At 37.6% G+C, this 15,553-nt stretch overlaps 1 long non-coding RNA gene across 1 annotated transcript; it reads right to left on the bottom strand.

Moving 5' to 3' along the window:
- Positions 1-734: 734 nt before the first annotated feature.
- On the bottom strand, positions 735-2,364 carry LOC130749762 (uncharacterized). Its single transcript, XR_009023065.1, has 2 exons — positions 2,103-2,364; positions 735-990 (listed from the first exon to the last, which is right to left on the bottom strand). It is a non-coding gene; the product is annotated as an uncharacterized LOC130749762 (long non-coding RNA).
- Positions 2,365-15,553: the final 13,189 nt, after the last annotated feature.

Below are 15,553 nucleotides of genomic sequence, written 5' to 3'. Positions count from 1 at the left end.
TTTTTTATTTTTTTCACCTATATCGCCTATAGCAATTGTGAATTGGCGATACAAATTTTTTTATTTTTTTATAAATGCTGTCAATCTTGTTGGCGATACCTCTTTTTTTTCAAATGTTGCCCATCATGTCCGCGACACCTTTTTTTTACCTAAATCGCCATCCTTAGTGGCTATAATATTATGTTTCATTTTTTCAAAGGGACTATAACAATATAATGCCCACAAACATTCGTATCATGTTCACCTGCAAAGTCATACATAAAACATCTTAAGATAATGTTAAAAAGTGATACAATAATAATAAAATTACACATAAAACTAATTGATGTTGGGATGATGTTCCACAATGAGGTCTTCTTCTTTGACGTTGTGGTGCTCTCTCTGAGGTTGTTCCACCTGCTGTGGCAGCTGACCTCTCGTTCTCCGACCAACCCGGCATAGTTGTAGTGAGGGTGGAGGTTCATCATCATCATCACCATCATCACCATCATCATCACTTTCTTCAATTTGAGGATGAAACATACGAGAGAAAGTCTGTTGTGGTTGATGTTGTCACGACCCAAAAATCCTAAGCCGTGACCGGCGCACATACTGACACCCTAGTCTGGCAAGCCTGTTTCTCACAAAAATCATTTTCCAAACTATTCTCTAAAGTTGCATATGTTTCTCGATATTTTATAAAAAAAATAATTATACAAGATCTCGTCTGTAACACCAATATCTCAAATGACAAATCATGTCAAATAATGATCTCCATTTTCATACTTTCATTAAAAGGAAATTTTCAATTTTAGCACTCAAGTGCAACTTTTACAATAAAACAATAAATAACAATCTTAAATCCAAATCATTCTAAGACTCCCTATAGCTGCAGATAACTAGAATCAAATAAAAGACACCAATCGAGCCACCAACCAAAGGAGGCCTACCAACAAGATAAATTGAATGATCTGAATCTGATACCGGCTGACTACTTAGTTGCCTGTGAATCTGTGGAGGGAAAATAATGAATGAGGTAAGTCACAAAGACTTAGTGAGGATTTAACAACCACCATGAACAGGAAAGGGGAAACATATGAAGGATGAGTTTTTCACTATCAGATCAGAGTGGATAATACGTATAATATTAATAAAATTAATAAGAACCATTTCAAATAAGAGATGATCAAACTGCCAAGTTTATAAATAACTGTTTCAATGAAACTGAATAAAAATCATGTCAATCATATGAAAGCATTTCAAAATCAGAAATACAATTTAATAGGGTCACACATGTAGAACCGTAAGGCGGCTCCATCTCGTTGATAGCCCTCTCCTCCTAAGGGATGAATTCTCCGATAAGGGCGGCTCCATCTAACGGATAGCCCTTTCCTCTCTCATATCACATGTCACATCGTATCATATAATCCGGGGAAGCTACATCTCGTTGATAGCCCTCTCCGTGCATTGGTGGCTCCATCTAACATATAGCCCTCTCCTCCCGGAATCAAACTAGCTAGGTGCACCTAGGCCGTTACCTCCGTTAACGGCTACGGGGTTCTATCAAGGATCACCAAAACCGTTTTCTCAAACCAGTACAAGTCTTGTCAACAGTCTCAAAACCAGCTTTCCAATGCCCATCAAAGCTTTTCAAAATAAGTCTAAATTTCACATAATTCAAACTCAACTCACTATAAATGTTCTTCTCAATTTAAATCATTAAACTTGCTCACAGTCAACTTAATAAAACACAAATCAACTTAAAGCCAATCAAATTAACAAAAAGATGTTTCCCCAATTTCAATGAATAATTAATATATTAAATAATTAAAACAGTAGTTATAGAGTAAATAAAATATGTCACGATGATGGAAAACCACTCACAACTATTAAGAATAACCACGGTTGCTTTCAGTAATCCTACGACCACCGAACGATTCACTCGCCGTCGAATCTGAACACAAAATTAACCTCAAACCTTCAGCACTTATTACCCCTTTGACATACTACCCATGAGCAACCATGAAATTTCCAAATGTGTAACTAAAGTCCTAAAAATAATTCTACTTAATTCTAAACTATGCTACAATATTATTATAGAAATTTGTGGGTTGAAGGTATACCTCAATGGAATCAATAGTGTCACCTTGATCTGATGAATACCCTACTCCTCCTTCCTTGCAGCACCAATCTCTAACACTCAAATTAATGCCCAAAGTCTCTTCACTGGCCGAATAGTAATTGGATCAATGTTGTGTATTTATGGAGGAGTTTAGTGGTTCTTTGGTGGGGGAGAATTCAGACTTGAGGAAGAAAGGAACAGAGGCGGCGTTGATTTCATCAAGGGTAGAAGAAAAGAAAGAAGAGAATGGTACCGGATGGGTGGGTAATGTGATTTAGTGGGTTGTTAGTTTTATTTTATTTTTAAATCAAGGGGTGGGGTTTAGGGGTGGCAATATGGGTTGGCGGGCCGGGTTGGGCCCAACCCGCCACTAACCCGTCGAAATGCGGGTTGGGTTGGGCTAGCCCACTTTTGGTATTTGGGTTCAAAGTCTCAACCCAACCCATATTTTGACGGGAAAACGGGTTGGCGGGCTAGCCCACTTAGAAAATGTAGTGAAATAAAAAAAGAAATGCAATGAGAAATTTTAAGCAATCTTTCACTTTTTATATGTTGACACATGAAAAAAGTAGAATTATACTTATTTTTTATCTTTAAATGTTATGAGTTCAACTAGAAAGTCTCACCAATAGCAATAACAAAAAAATATTTATCATGTGTGGTTATTAAAAGTTGTAAAATTGTAACTTCACTAGCAACAAGAGTTTACTTTAGCCAATAATAGTCAATCAACAATTATAAAATTTAATGTCGAGTAGTCATGAAAGTTTTAGACAAAACATAACCTACGAATAAGAGCAGCAGCTTATATAGGTGAATCCATTGAAGGGAGTTTTCAAAATAATTTTTTTTTTTAGTTTAGGTCTGTCGTATTATATGCGCACCTTAAAATAATCTACTGAAAGAATAAAAATAGAAATAAATTTTAAAAAATTTCAAAAAAAAAGTGAAAAATGGGTTGGCGGGCTAACCCAACCCAACCCGTCATTAACCCGCCAAAATACGGGTTGGGTTGGGTTGACCCACTTTTAAATTTGGGTTCAAAATCCCAACCCAACCCGTCAAAAAAGGTGGGCAAAACGGGCTGGCCCAACGGGCCAAGCCCATTTTGCCACCCCTAGTGGGGTTTACGTGAACCCCTTTCCACATCTCTGTTTTTTTTAAACTTATTTTCTTTTATATAATAAAGATAATAACAATAATATTTAAAACTATATTAACACTAAACGAGTCGTTTCAATCTTCTCTCCTTAGAAAAATTCGTCATCGAATTTTAAAGCGATAGCAACATTTAGCTTCAAACAGTAGAGAATGCTTCTCATACATGACTGCCTCAATTTCCCCAGCCATCTTTTTACTAAAGAACTTTCACTAAACCAATGTCCAATGTCCTTAGAACGTGGATTTTCCACCCTTATTTCAAGCATGGCTACCAGCTACTCCATATAAGATACATGTTCATCTTATTATATATCCTCATGATGGATAGTGTGATAAGAATCATATGAGTACCTCTGAAGCATAAAAACATGAAAAACTCTATGAACTACAAAAGGATCTGGCAGAAGTGTCAATCGAACCCTCTCTAAGATTTTAGAAGTCCGATGAATTTTAGACTTAGCTTTCCAGTTTTACCAAACCATCATACCTCTTTCATTAGAGAGACGCACCAGAGCACATGATCACCAACTCCATTCTTTAAAGGGTGTCGCCTCCTATCAGCATAAGACTGTTGCATACTCTAAATTGTAATCAATGATTTTGAACTATCTTAACACATCTCTATTGTATCTTGGATAAGTTCTAAGAGTCTACAAACTTAGCTTCTTCAACTTCAAACCAACCTATTACTAATCCGCCTCGCCTACCAAATAAGGCCTCAAATGGGGTCATTTGTATGCTAGACTAAGAGTTGTTATTATAAGCAAATTTCATCAAAAACCAGCTCAAATCCAAACTCCTTATAAATTATAAAACACAAGCATGAACTGTATTCTACAAGAGATCTGAATAGTTCTCTCAAATCGGCTATCAGTTTATCATAGAAAGTTGCACCCAAATCTGATCGAGACCTACAACGCTTTTGAGAAGTCTTCTACAATTGTGCATTCAATTTAGCTCCTAGATCTGAAACCATAGACAAGCTTACACCATGCAAACAACAATCTCATTCCAAGGTAAATATTAGTATATATATAGCAGCTGCATAAGTACTCTTCATAGGCAAGAAGTGTGCATAATCAGTCAATCGATTCATAACCACCGATACAAAATCATAACACATTAAATTCTTAAGCAAACCTATCACCAAGTTCATAACAATACCTTCTCACTTCCCCTGTGACGTCTTAATAGACTGAAGCAACATCACTTGCTTTTGTGCTTAGCCTTCACATGCTAACATTCGGAAATAAATCTTTTATGTCTTTCTTCATCCTTTCCCATACATAAAAGTTTCTCAAGTATCCTAGGTGAATCATGTAAGAATAATTATGAGCATCCTCTAATATTTTCCCCACAAACTATCTACATTAGGCACACACATCACCATTTAAGTCATAAAATATCATCAGAGTCTATTGAAAAATGTGGAACCTTTCACTTTAAAAATCCTCTACCATCCTCACCACATACAAATCTTGACCTTGATCATGTTTAATGTCATCAGCCACATTATCCACTATAGAACGAATTGCAAAAAATTCAACAGTGAGTTGGAATGGGCAGCCTATACATAACTCTACAATCATCAAGCTTATAGTGCTCTTCTTTGTCTTAGTAGTATACCAAATCAACAAGAACAACCACAAAATGATCCCTGAATGATTAAAGATGCAGTCCATTAAATTCATAAAGAATAGTAGTGGCATCCCTAAGTCCAAAAGCATGACAAATAACTCATTATGCTCACAACATGTTCTGAAAGTTGTCTAAAAATTATATCCTTAATATTCCATTGACGATACCCAAATTGCAACTCTTTTTTTTTCTTTCTAAAAAATAATATTGAGCTACTTACAACCAATCAGACCACTCATCTGTGCAGGATAAAATATATTGGTTATTTATTGTGCACATAACTGCATAGATTCACCTTTCTTCTTCACAAACGAATCTAGTGCTAGGAATCTAAGTTTATATAAAAGTTATATCCCCTTAGTGGACAGTACATCAGGAAATCAATAATTTGTTCATAAATTCACATACTATAAAAATTTCTTCTAGTTTCATTCCAGCTGTATAAGTATCCTCTACCAAGATCAACTATCATTGACAACCATTCCTTAGCAACATGTTAGCTCCCAATATGGTCCAACCTTGCTCTCTCGGAAACGAGAAAGATGACTCTCCAGGTATTTTAAATCCTACTATCTAGTTATGACAGTTCAAGTATAGTGATGAAAGACCAACCAATCCATTCTCCAAAATCTCAAAAAAATCAACAATGACTGAAGCTATGATGCCTACCAACAACTCTCAATCCCTAATGGATTCCTCAAATGAACGGTGCACAAAATCAACTACAAAAACTTCTAAAGGGGTGTAGCAACAACCAACATCTAATCAACTAACAAAATAATTTACCAAGTTGAGAAGTACACAACAATCATGCAAAGGGTGTGTAGTCCAACGCTCAAACAGAACATATGAAAAGCATACTTATAACCATGACATTAGTTTCCTGAGCATTATGACAAGTTAAACAAGGATTTAAGCTTGACTCTCAACCTCAACCACTAAATCCTTTACCGCACTTCTAAGATAATTTATTGCATTGACGACAATGATAAAAAGAGTATATATCTTTAGCATTAAGCAAAACATAATCCTCTCGAGATCATAATAAGAGTATGCTTACTGCCACTGTACTGGTTGCCTAAGCATCTTGATGAGTCAAAGCAAAGACTCAAGCTCGACTCTCCTGACCTACCACTGACCTCAACCACCATTTCATTTACCATTATTTTTTAGATACTCCACGATCTCGGCCAAAGAACTCATAGCTTGTCTAATAAGTGTTGTAGGGGGTCAAAGAAGATGCTAGAGTCACTCATAATAATGCTTATTTGTGACTAGAGGAAGGTTGTACCACAACCACAAGACAATTCTTCTTAATATGACATGTATGATTTTACTAACAGCATACCATACCATCCTCAAAGCAAACTCCAAGTTGAAACTTTTGACAAGTAGTACAAGGTATAGATCTCATGCCAAAATGCATTTGAGGAAAAAAAATGGATCGTAAAGGCCTCCTCAAAATCTAGTCTATGACGCTGCACGAAGCTTTAAGATTATATACTATAATTACTCTCTAGTGCCATTGTACTCATTCTACTCCAACAACTCAAGCACATGAGTCAAACCACCTATGACACTCTCTAGAAGAATATGATTCATGAATTTATGGCAAATCAACTTGAAGCCAATCAAATTAACAAAAACATGTTTCCCCAATTTCAATGAATAATTAATATATTAAATAATTAAAACAGTAGTTATAGAGTAAATAAAATATGTCACGATGATGAAAAATGTAACGCCCCAATTTCTCAACTGATGAGTCACATTAGTAACCTAACAAAGTCTAAGGACTATTTCGTAATCCTAAGAAAACACGATATATTTTTTTTTTCTTTTCAAAACAACTAAATATAGTTGAATACATAACATAGTCTTAATTAAACAACCCGTTCCCGATATATAATAATAGTGTCTTACAATATCATAAGAAAGTTTCCAAAATAAGTACGCACACTTAAACAGTGGCGAAAACAGGGTTTTAGTAGCAGGGTTTTCAGATGACGAAGAAGACTCAAAGCATAAACTACTAAGAGAAAACTATACAGCTTCTTCGATCCTTGCTCCGCCGGTTACTATTCCTCCTCCATCTCAGCATGGCTAAGCATCGTCGGAAGGCTCTCCATCGCCTAATAGCGTTAAGCGCGCAAACAACAAGTAGCAAACAGAAAGGGTTAACTCCATACAACTACCACATATAAAAGAGAAAAGCATGCTATTGAATTTAATTACATAGCATGGTAAATAACTAGCAACTTAACTCAAGTTAGATGACAACTCATCCTATCAATCATGAAATCGAATCATATATTTAACAGAATCAAACGATATGGTTTTAAAACAGATATCAACAACTTAATAACATAAATTAACTCAGGAATCAATAACTTAACAGTATAGATTAATTCAGATAACAATAACTTCAACAGTATAGATGTAGATCAAATTTCAACAAAACCAACAATACAAATCAACTCATATATCAACAAAACCCATAATATAAATCAAATAAGATATCGTCAAGCCAACAATATAAACCAACCCAGATATCAATAGAACCAACAGTAAAATCAACTCGGATATCAATAACCTCAACAATATCAATCAAACAATAACGTCTCGCAAGACGGGACAATCACGTGGGACAAACCCACCTCATCGCCACTTTAGCCTCTCAAAAGACGGGACAATCACGCGGGACAAACCCACCTCATCGCCACTTTATAACGTCTCGACAGACGGGACAATCCCGTGGGACAAACCCACCTCATCGCCACTTTAACGTCTCAAAAGACGGGACAGTCGCGTGGGACAAATCCACCTCATTGCCACTTTATAACGCCTCGAAAGACGGGACAATCCCGTAGGACAAACCCACCTCATCGCCACTTCAAGCAAACCAAAACATCTCATCCAACTCAGTGGTCACTCAAACAACAATCTCAAATTCAATAATCAAATCAACATAATCACATGTTATTCATATTATCAACAAACATACGTCTCATCAAAACTGCATGCTAACTCAGCTCACTATTTCAACATAACAACAATCAAGGTATCAACAATAACCATGTCTTATCCACTAGAAAGTAGTAATGACAGAAACCAGTAAACGGCTGAAGCCTCTCAGAAAACGGAGACACACATCTCAATAAGTTTACTCGGTCGAAGCCTCCAGAAAACATTTAGCACAAGTCTCAGAAACAGTCAACATAAGCAAGCATACAATATTTCAATCAACGCTAATCAAATTAAACATCTTCATCTCAAGCGCATGTAGTGCGAATAAATCATGCAAGACTCAATGACACTCTAAAACTGAGTTACCTTTACCTTCGTGAGTAGAAGTTGTGCATGGAAGTTGCGAACCTAGAACAAGGAAACACAATCATCAACGCAAGCCCTACTAGAAGCAATCAATCTAATAACACTAATCGAAATCGTAAAGAAAGCTTTTAAAGCTTCAGAGTTCACATTTGGGCACGAATGGACAATGGAGACTTCGTTCGCTAAAACGAGCATAACTCGAGCTACAGAACTCGGAATGACACGAAACCAACACCAAAATTTCGACAATTGAAAGAGCTATGCAATGGACACAGTACCCTAACACACAAGTTTCGGCCACTCTCAAAAATAGGGTTTCCGAACTTTTTCTTCGATCTAATTTAATTCCTAGGTATTCTTAGGTGATATCTAGGCCAGGGAAACTCTCAGAAAAATTATCGGATCGAAAACTAGAACAGGGGTATTTTGGTCAAGATTTTTAGCTCGGAAACTCAAAGTCGGAATTTTGAAAAATAAATTGGATGAGGTCGATACCCACGACGTTTATGACAACTAATCCTACTGGCGCTAAGCTCAGTCGAGAGTTTTCGAACCAAAAAGCAAGGCTTTCTCATAAAAATGGGTATTTCTACAGAATTTGATCTCTGCGGAGATTCGACGAGATTCAGCGGAAAACAACTGGATATTCATGTTCTTGGGCATGCAGGGAATAAGTTTAGACAGAGAAATCAAGTTATTTGGACAGTTTTACAAAAAAACTCAAAACTTTGAGCACAGAAAGACATAGAGAAAAGCGATAGAATTTACGATCAGAGGTAAGGAAAAGCATCAGTACCTCGAGGCCTACGTATAACAACTGTCAGTGCAACGATCAGTCAAGGTTTGCAAAAAAACTCTTCTCCTTCTGAAGAAAGATTGGAATGTCAGATGCAGAAACTTCCTTCTGAAGAAAGATTGGAAACATCGAAAGAAATGGGTGTATGCGTGTGGAATTTTCATTTGAAGCTCCGAATAGAAAAAGTGTAACACCCCGATTTCGGTGGCGTCACTTTAGTAACCAACAATAAACTTAATGCGGAAAAACGTGTATATTTTTTTTTTTATAATAACTAAGACAAGACTGAATTAAATAAAACCCAAATGCGAAAAGCAATAGAACTAATATACAATATATAAACAGCCCCCGCTGTAATAAACAACCTCGTCACGAGTAAACCTCCAGTGACGGTAATAGAAGAGTAGCGCCCGTAGGCAATATGTACAAACCGAATGAAAGGGTGAAGTGTCCGCAACACCATCCCTCAAAACTGAGAATAAGCTGACCCAATGGTCTGAAAATAAGACCTCCTAAGTCCAACCAACTCTCTGTGATTCCCGTAAAGAAACCACACAAAAAGCTATAGGCGGGAAACTACCCTGTCCCCAAAGAAAACAAATGATGTTCAGAGCTAAGACTCTACTCCTACACTAATCCCATCTCGAGGAACTCACACCAGCACTAAAACCTACATGCTAGCATGATCGTCGTCCGAATCTGAATTCAGAACGACCTAGTCTAAGTACACCATCCGTCCTCCTCTCGCTACCGCGATGCGCTCCTGTTCCAGTATCACAACTCTAGTTCCCCCCGAAGGGTGAACCATCATGATCTAGTCCGTCATGGACATCTGACAAAGGGCGTTTGTTCGCCAAAGCACACACAGAAGACGCGAGGGTCAACTCCAAAGAATTATGTAAATAATAACATCGATAGATACAGATAATAGAATAGCCACTTAGGGCTTATAGCTAGGGATAACATCCTAGGGTTACATATTCCATAATGAACATAAATGACAATAAAAAACACTTAACATGTTCCAAATATGATTAACAAATAACAATCACATTCGACAACTAAGTCAGTATGCATGTTGCATGAAATGATATGCAGGTTAACCCAGTCAACCAATATGCAATCCGGAACGGATGGACATCAACGGATCAGCCCTAGCACCAGCCACGGTGGGACCATTTCGGCCCGCGTGCCTCTTACTCCAACATCAGCGGTAGTCAGATCAGCCGTAACCCGTGGGTCTGCCATTTCGGTCTGCTACAAGAGACGTCTACAAACGCTCTTACACGGAAATCCGGGTGTCTTATGACCATTTTGGAATCCGACGAGGTCCAGAGTACGTCATGTGTTAATACCCCATTAATGTTGCATGAATGCAGGATGATTAGTCAAACAACGTCTCCGAATCTCACTCGACACGTCGCCACGTGTTCTAGCTAAATTAAAGTCTCTAAAAGCTTACCCTAAGGTAAAGTCGATTCTACGACAAAAGACACTTCTTTCCACAACACACATTCTCTCATGATGATCTCCAAATCATCCGACTCATCTCAATCCGATGGTCACAACTGCTCAACGAGCAAGAGTATCAACATACTCGGGAACTATCAATTCCCCGGACTTATCCCCAGGATAGCCCAACAACATAGCTGCTCCAACAGCACAATAACAAACGCTGCTCCAACAGCACCACAACATCTACATACTCGAAGCCTCTCAACTTTCTCAACACTGGGATCCGACGACACTTCTCGTTTTCCAAAACTAAGATTTGACTTCCACGCCTTCCTTTCGAGTTTATTATCATTAATTAAAGATTTAGAGGTTGTTTAATGTCTTATGAGTTTTCTTTACAAAATACTATCCTTTTAGTCTTATCGCAAATCCTATAAGTTCTCGGGATCTCCAAATCCCCAAATGACTCCAGAGAATGTCTCGATCCATAAACATCATAACAAGGCCCGAATCTCATTCGTCCTATCAAGCTTTCTCAAAACTCTCAAAATAAAATCGGCATGACCTGCCCGCTATTCTCACCATTCAGAAACTCAGATTCCAGTGCATAAGCATAAATAACTCAGCACAATCAGTCAACATGTCATATATCAACATATTAAGCGATAACCACATAGCACTTAGCATATAAGGCATGCACCACACATCCTAGATTACCCACATAGCACATAGCATGTAAGTCAATCTCAAAAACATTCAGTAGATGCATCATCTACATTGTCAGCCGAAGCCTCAGAAAACATTTTCCAATCACACACAATCCAGCGCATAAACAGTAAACAATGTCGAAAGCATCGACCCTAAGCATTAACTAGAGATTCAGTGAGATGCCCTCACCTGTAGATTCTCCAGGACGATCTCCTAACACTTGTTCACAATCAAAGGCTTGCTCCTCTGGGAATTCCTCAAAATCACCTTTAGAGCAAAACTACAGAAATACTATCAGAATCTATCGAAAACTAAGCTATCGATACTTACGAAGGTTACTCGAAGTAATCTATACTCTAAGGTACGATAATCTAGCGCGAAAGGACAAGTTTTCGGAAAAGGAAATTTCCTCCTCCCTTAATAGGTTCGGCCACTTTTCACAATTGTGGGGCTCGATTTTTCTTCGATCAAACTTGGTTCCTATGCTATCATTAGCCGTAACTAACGGTATTCTGAACTCGGAAAAATTATCGGATCAAAAACTGTCGCAGGGGTATTTTGGTCATGATTTTTAACTTAGAAATTTCAAAACTGAAATCCCAAAAACCAAATTTTGCAGGGACGTTACTAACGACGTTTATGACAACTAATCCTACTAGCACTAAGCTAAGGCGATAGTTTTTAGCCTAAAGGTTGAAGCTTTACTCCAAAAACTCCAAAAATGGGTATTTAAGGCTAAAATTGATTCCGGCGGAAATCCGGCGGCATAACGGAAAATCTAATCCGGCAGAAGTGATCTTGGGCACGTAAGGAAGAGGTTTAGAATCAGAAATGAAATATTCAGGATAGTTTTGCAAAAACCTCAAAACTATCAGCTCAGAAAAGTCTACAGAAAAGCTATGGAAAAAGCGATCAGAGGTAAGGATTAGCGACTATACCTCGAAACCTTGAAGCAGCAACTGATTGATCGACGATCAAGCAAGTAATGAAGAAAAACTCTTCCTCCTTCTCCTTCTCTTGGCCGCGGGTTTGGGTGGGGAAAATGGGTAGTTTTTTTTGTGTTTTTCTTCCTTTCTTGGCTATATATAGAGGTTGGCAAAACGCGGTAAAATGAAAGTTTCGCGAATCTGATTTTTCCGGCGTCATTCTCCGTGAATTCTAAGATATGTTTTGGCAAAAGAGTTCCAAAACTAAAATGAGGTCTCCTTGTATTTTTGGCAACTAATTCAAAGTCGGTGTAAAACTATTTTACCCGATAAGTTGCTTTTTGCATCGAATGTCGGAATAGAAAACTTCCTTCTGAAGAAAGATTGAAATCATCAAGAGAAATGGGTGTACGCGTGTGGAATCTTCATTTGATATTTCGAATAGAAAAAGTCTTCATTGTCGGTTGATTCTAGGGTTTTGAAATACCAGGGATTCGTTTTCGGCAAACTTCCGATGATTGGAATCGGACGTTCGTAGATCCTAGAGTTTCGCCTCGAAACGATTGTGATATATGGAAAAAGAGAAGTTCTAACATTTCTCTGAAGATTTTTGGAATTAACTTCTGTCGTGCCTAAAAGTGAAAACTAGCTATATACTAGGGTTTCTGACCTAGGTTTAAGCGTGTAACGATCGTACTATAACTTTTATCGATCATGATGCAATCCTTTGACTTTTCCTGAACTTTCTCCTTCATAAATTTATTTCATTAAATAAACTTTTGTTCAGGTTTCCCTTCACATTACATCAACCCTAATCGTGAATAAGAAATTTATTCACTTAGCATAAGCTTAAAAACTTGGGCCTTACAAAAAGTCTCCATCGACATTTTACTTTAAGGTTCTTGAGCTATCAGGGATTCAGTTTCGGCAAACTTCCGAGAATTGAAATCGGTCGTTCGTACAGTCCAGAGTTTCGTGTCAAAACACTTGTCAAGGAAAGGAATAAGAGAAATTCTAATATTCCTCTGAATATTTTTGAATATCGTTTCTACAGTGCTTTAAGAGCAGATTAGTCATTTACTAACGTTTTTGCCCCAAGGTGGAAGTGAATAAGACTCGTGCTATAACCTATAGCGACTATAGAACTATTCTTAGTCATTCCCTGAACTTTCTTTCTCATAATACTAATCCAAACATCAAACATAAGTCAAGTTCCTCTCATGCTTATACAGAATCCTATGCGTGAGGTGGAAATTAATTAATTTATTTTAATTCTAAAATCCTGGGTCTTACAAAAAACCACTCACAACTATGAAGAATAACCACTGTTGCTTTCAACAATCCTACGACCACCGAACGATCCACTCGCCGTCGAATCTGAACACAAAATTAACCTCAAACCTTCAGCACCTATTACCCCTTTGACATACTACCAATGAGCAACCATGAAATTCCCAAATGTGTAACTAAAGCCCTAAAAATAATTCTACTTAATTCTAAACTATGCTACAATATTATTATCGAAATTTGTGGGTTGAAGGTATACCTCAATTGAATCAATAGTGTCACCTTGATCTGATGAATACCCTACTCCTCCTTCCTTGCAACACCAATCTCTAACACTCAAATTAATGCCCAAAGTCTCTTCACTGGCCGAATAGTAATTGGATCAAGGTTGTGTATTTATGGAGGAGTTTAGTGGTTCTTTGGTGGGGGAGAATTCAGACTTGAGGACGAAAGGAACAGAGGCGGCGTTGATTTCATCAAGGGTAGAAGAAAAGAAAGAAGAGAATGGTACTGGATGGGTGGGTAATGTGATTCAGTGGGTAGTTAGTTTTATTTTATTTTTAAATCAAGGGGTGGGGTTTACGTGAACCCCTTTCCACATCTCTGTTTTTTTTTAACTTATTTTCTTATATATAATAAAGATAATAACAATAATATTTAAAACTATATTAACACTAAACGAGTCGTTTCAGATGTGTAGACAACTGATATGGTGGCAAGTATGCAGACGCAGGTGTGGTAAGAGATGTGGCAAACATTGATTTTAGGTCAAACATTAAAGGAATCCGCGAAAACAAGTTTTGAGAAAAAACACAAACTTTCTCCTGCATAAAAAATTATTTGCACAGGCGAATGATATTGAGTTTGAGAAGTGGGCGTTGGTGAGTGATATTGTGTTTCTTGATGTGCTACAACTTCAAAGGCAAAATCTTGAGTTGGTGGAGCTTGTTCATAGTTTGTTGAATAAGGTGATGGATTAGTCTCTTTTAAAGCACCTGAAAAGGCAATGGCTCTTTCCCTACTGATTTGGATTGTTTGTATGAGATTATTGAAAACAGTGGGTGACTAAGTGTAGTCTATAACCTAACGCGCAAATGAATGTTGTAAAGTATCATGTCACAGATAGGGTATACTATCATAAGATATAAAAATTTGTAGAATAGCCAAGATCAACTTAATAACCGTAGCAGCAACAATGACCCCCTCACAAGATATATATCGACGAGTACGAGGTATATACCACTCCATATATCTTGAGTTTTCATCTAATGAACCAGGACACGATTGCCCCCTAATCCATTGGGCAGGCCAGTTATTCCATAGTGCAAGCCAACTTTTATCTGAACTACTACGCAAATCATTTTTGTGGAGTTTGTCTAAATTAGCTGGGAGGGGGGGTTTGGAACACTTTGTTGGTACTCAAACTACTGTCGCATCACCCTATCTACATGGTGCCACTCCACAACAACATAGCATATCAGAGGAACAAGTGCGTATATAACATTTAACACCTCAAAATCGCCAATCATCTTCCTTATTTCAGGCTCGTCGTAAGGTGTTTGTAAGACCCTGAAATAAATAACTAGCTTATTTAATTAATTTCAATATTTTGATTTTATAGAGTTTATTTAAATACAAAAATAAATATTATAATTATTTTTGTGTGTATTATTCCTTTTAATCTTAGGAATTTCTACTCTTTAATTATCCCTCTTTTTTATGTAGAGACGACCTGCTCTAACAGATCACCTGTTTATAATTACCTATGTGATAGCATATCACAAAAGTATATTCCTTATTCCTTTCTCACCCTAACCACCTCATTCAAAATATCTATTTTCCTATCACTTTCTCTCTTACGTGGGTCCCACCCACACCCAATCAGACTTAATCTTTCTCTCTTCCTCACTCATTCACGCTCTCTCTCACTTTTCTCTCCCCTCACTCTCGACATCTCTCTTTCCCTCTTCCTCTCCAAACCCATTTTTCCTCTGCAACCCAAAACAACTCAACATCACTTTCTTCTTCTCCCATGGCAACCGCCACCCAAGGCCATGCCACCACCACGAGAGCCCCTTGTGCTCACGCGAACCGCCGCTGGTCACGCCACCATCACCGCGTTTTCTTCTTCTTCCCATGAGAGCCACC

Source organism: Lotus japonicus, chromosome 3 (assembly GCF_012489685.1).
Source record: "Lotus japonicus ecotype B-129 chromosome 3, LjGifu_v1.2".
Classification (NCBI taxonomy): domain Eukaryota; kingdom Viridiplantae; phylum Streptophyta; class Magnoliopsida; order Fabales; family Fabaceae; genus Lotus; species Lotus japonicus.
The sequence above is the reverse complement of the archived record's forward strand: the minus strand, read 5'-3'. Positions and strand labels throughout refer to the sequence as shown.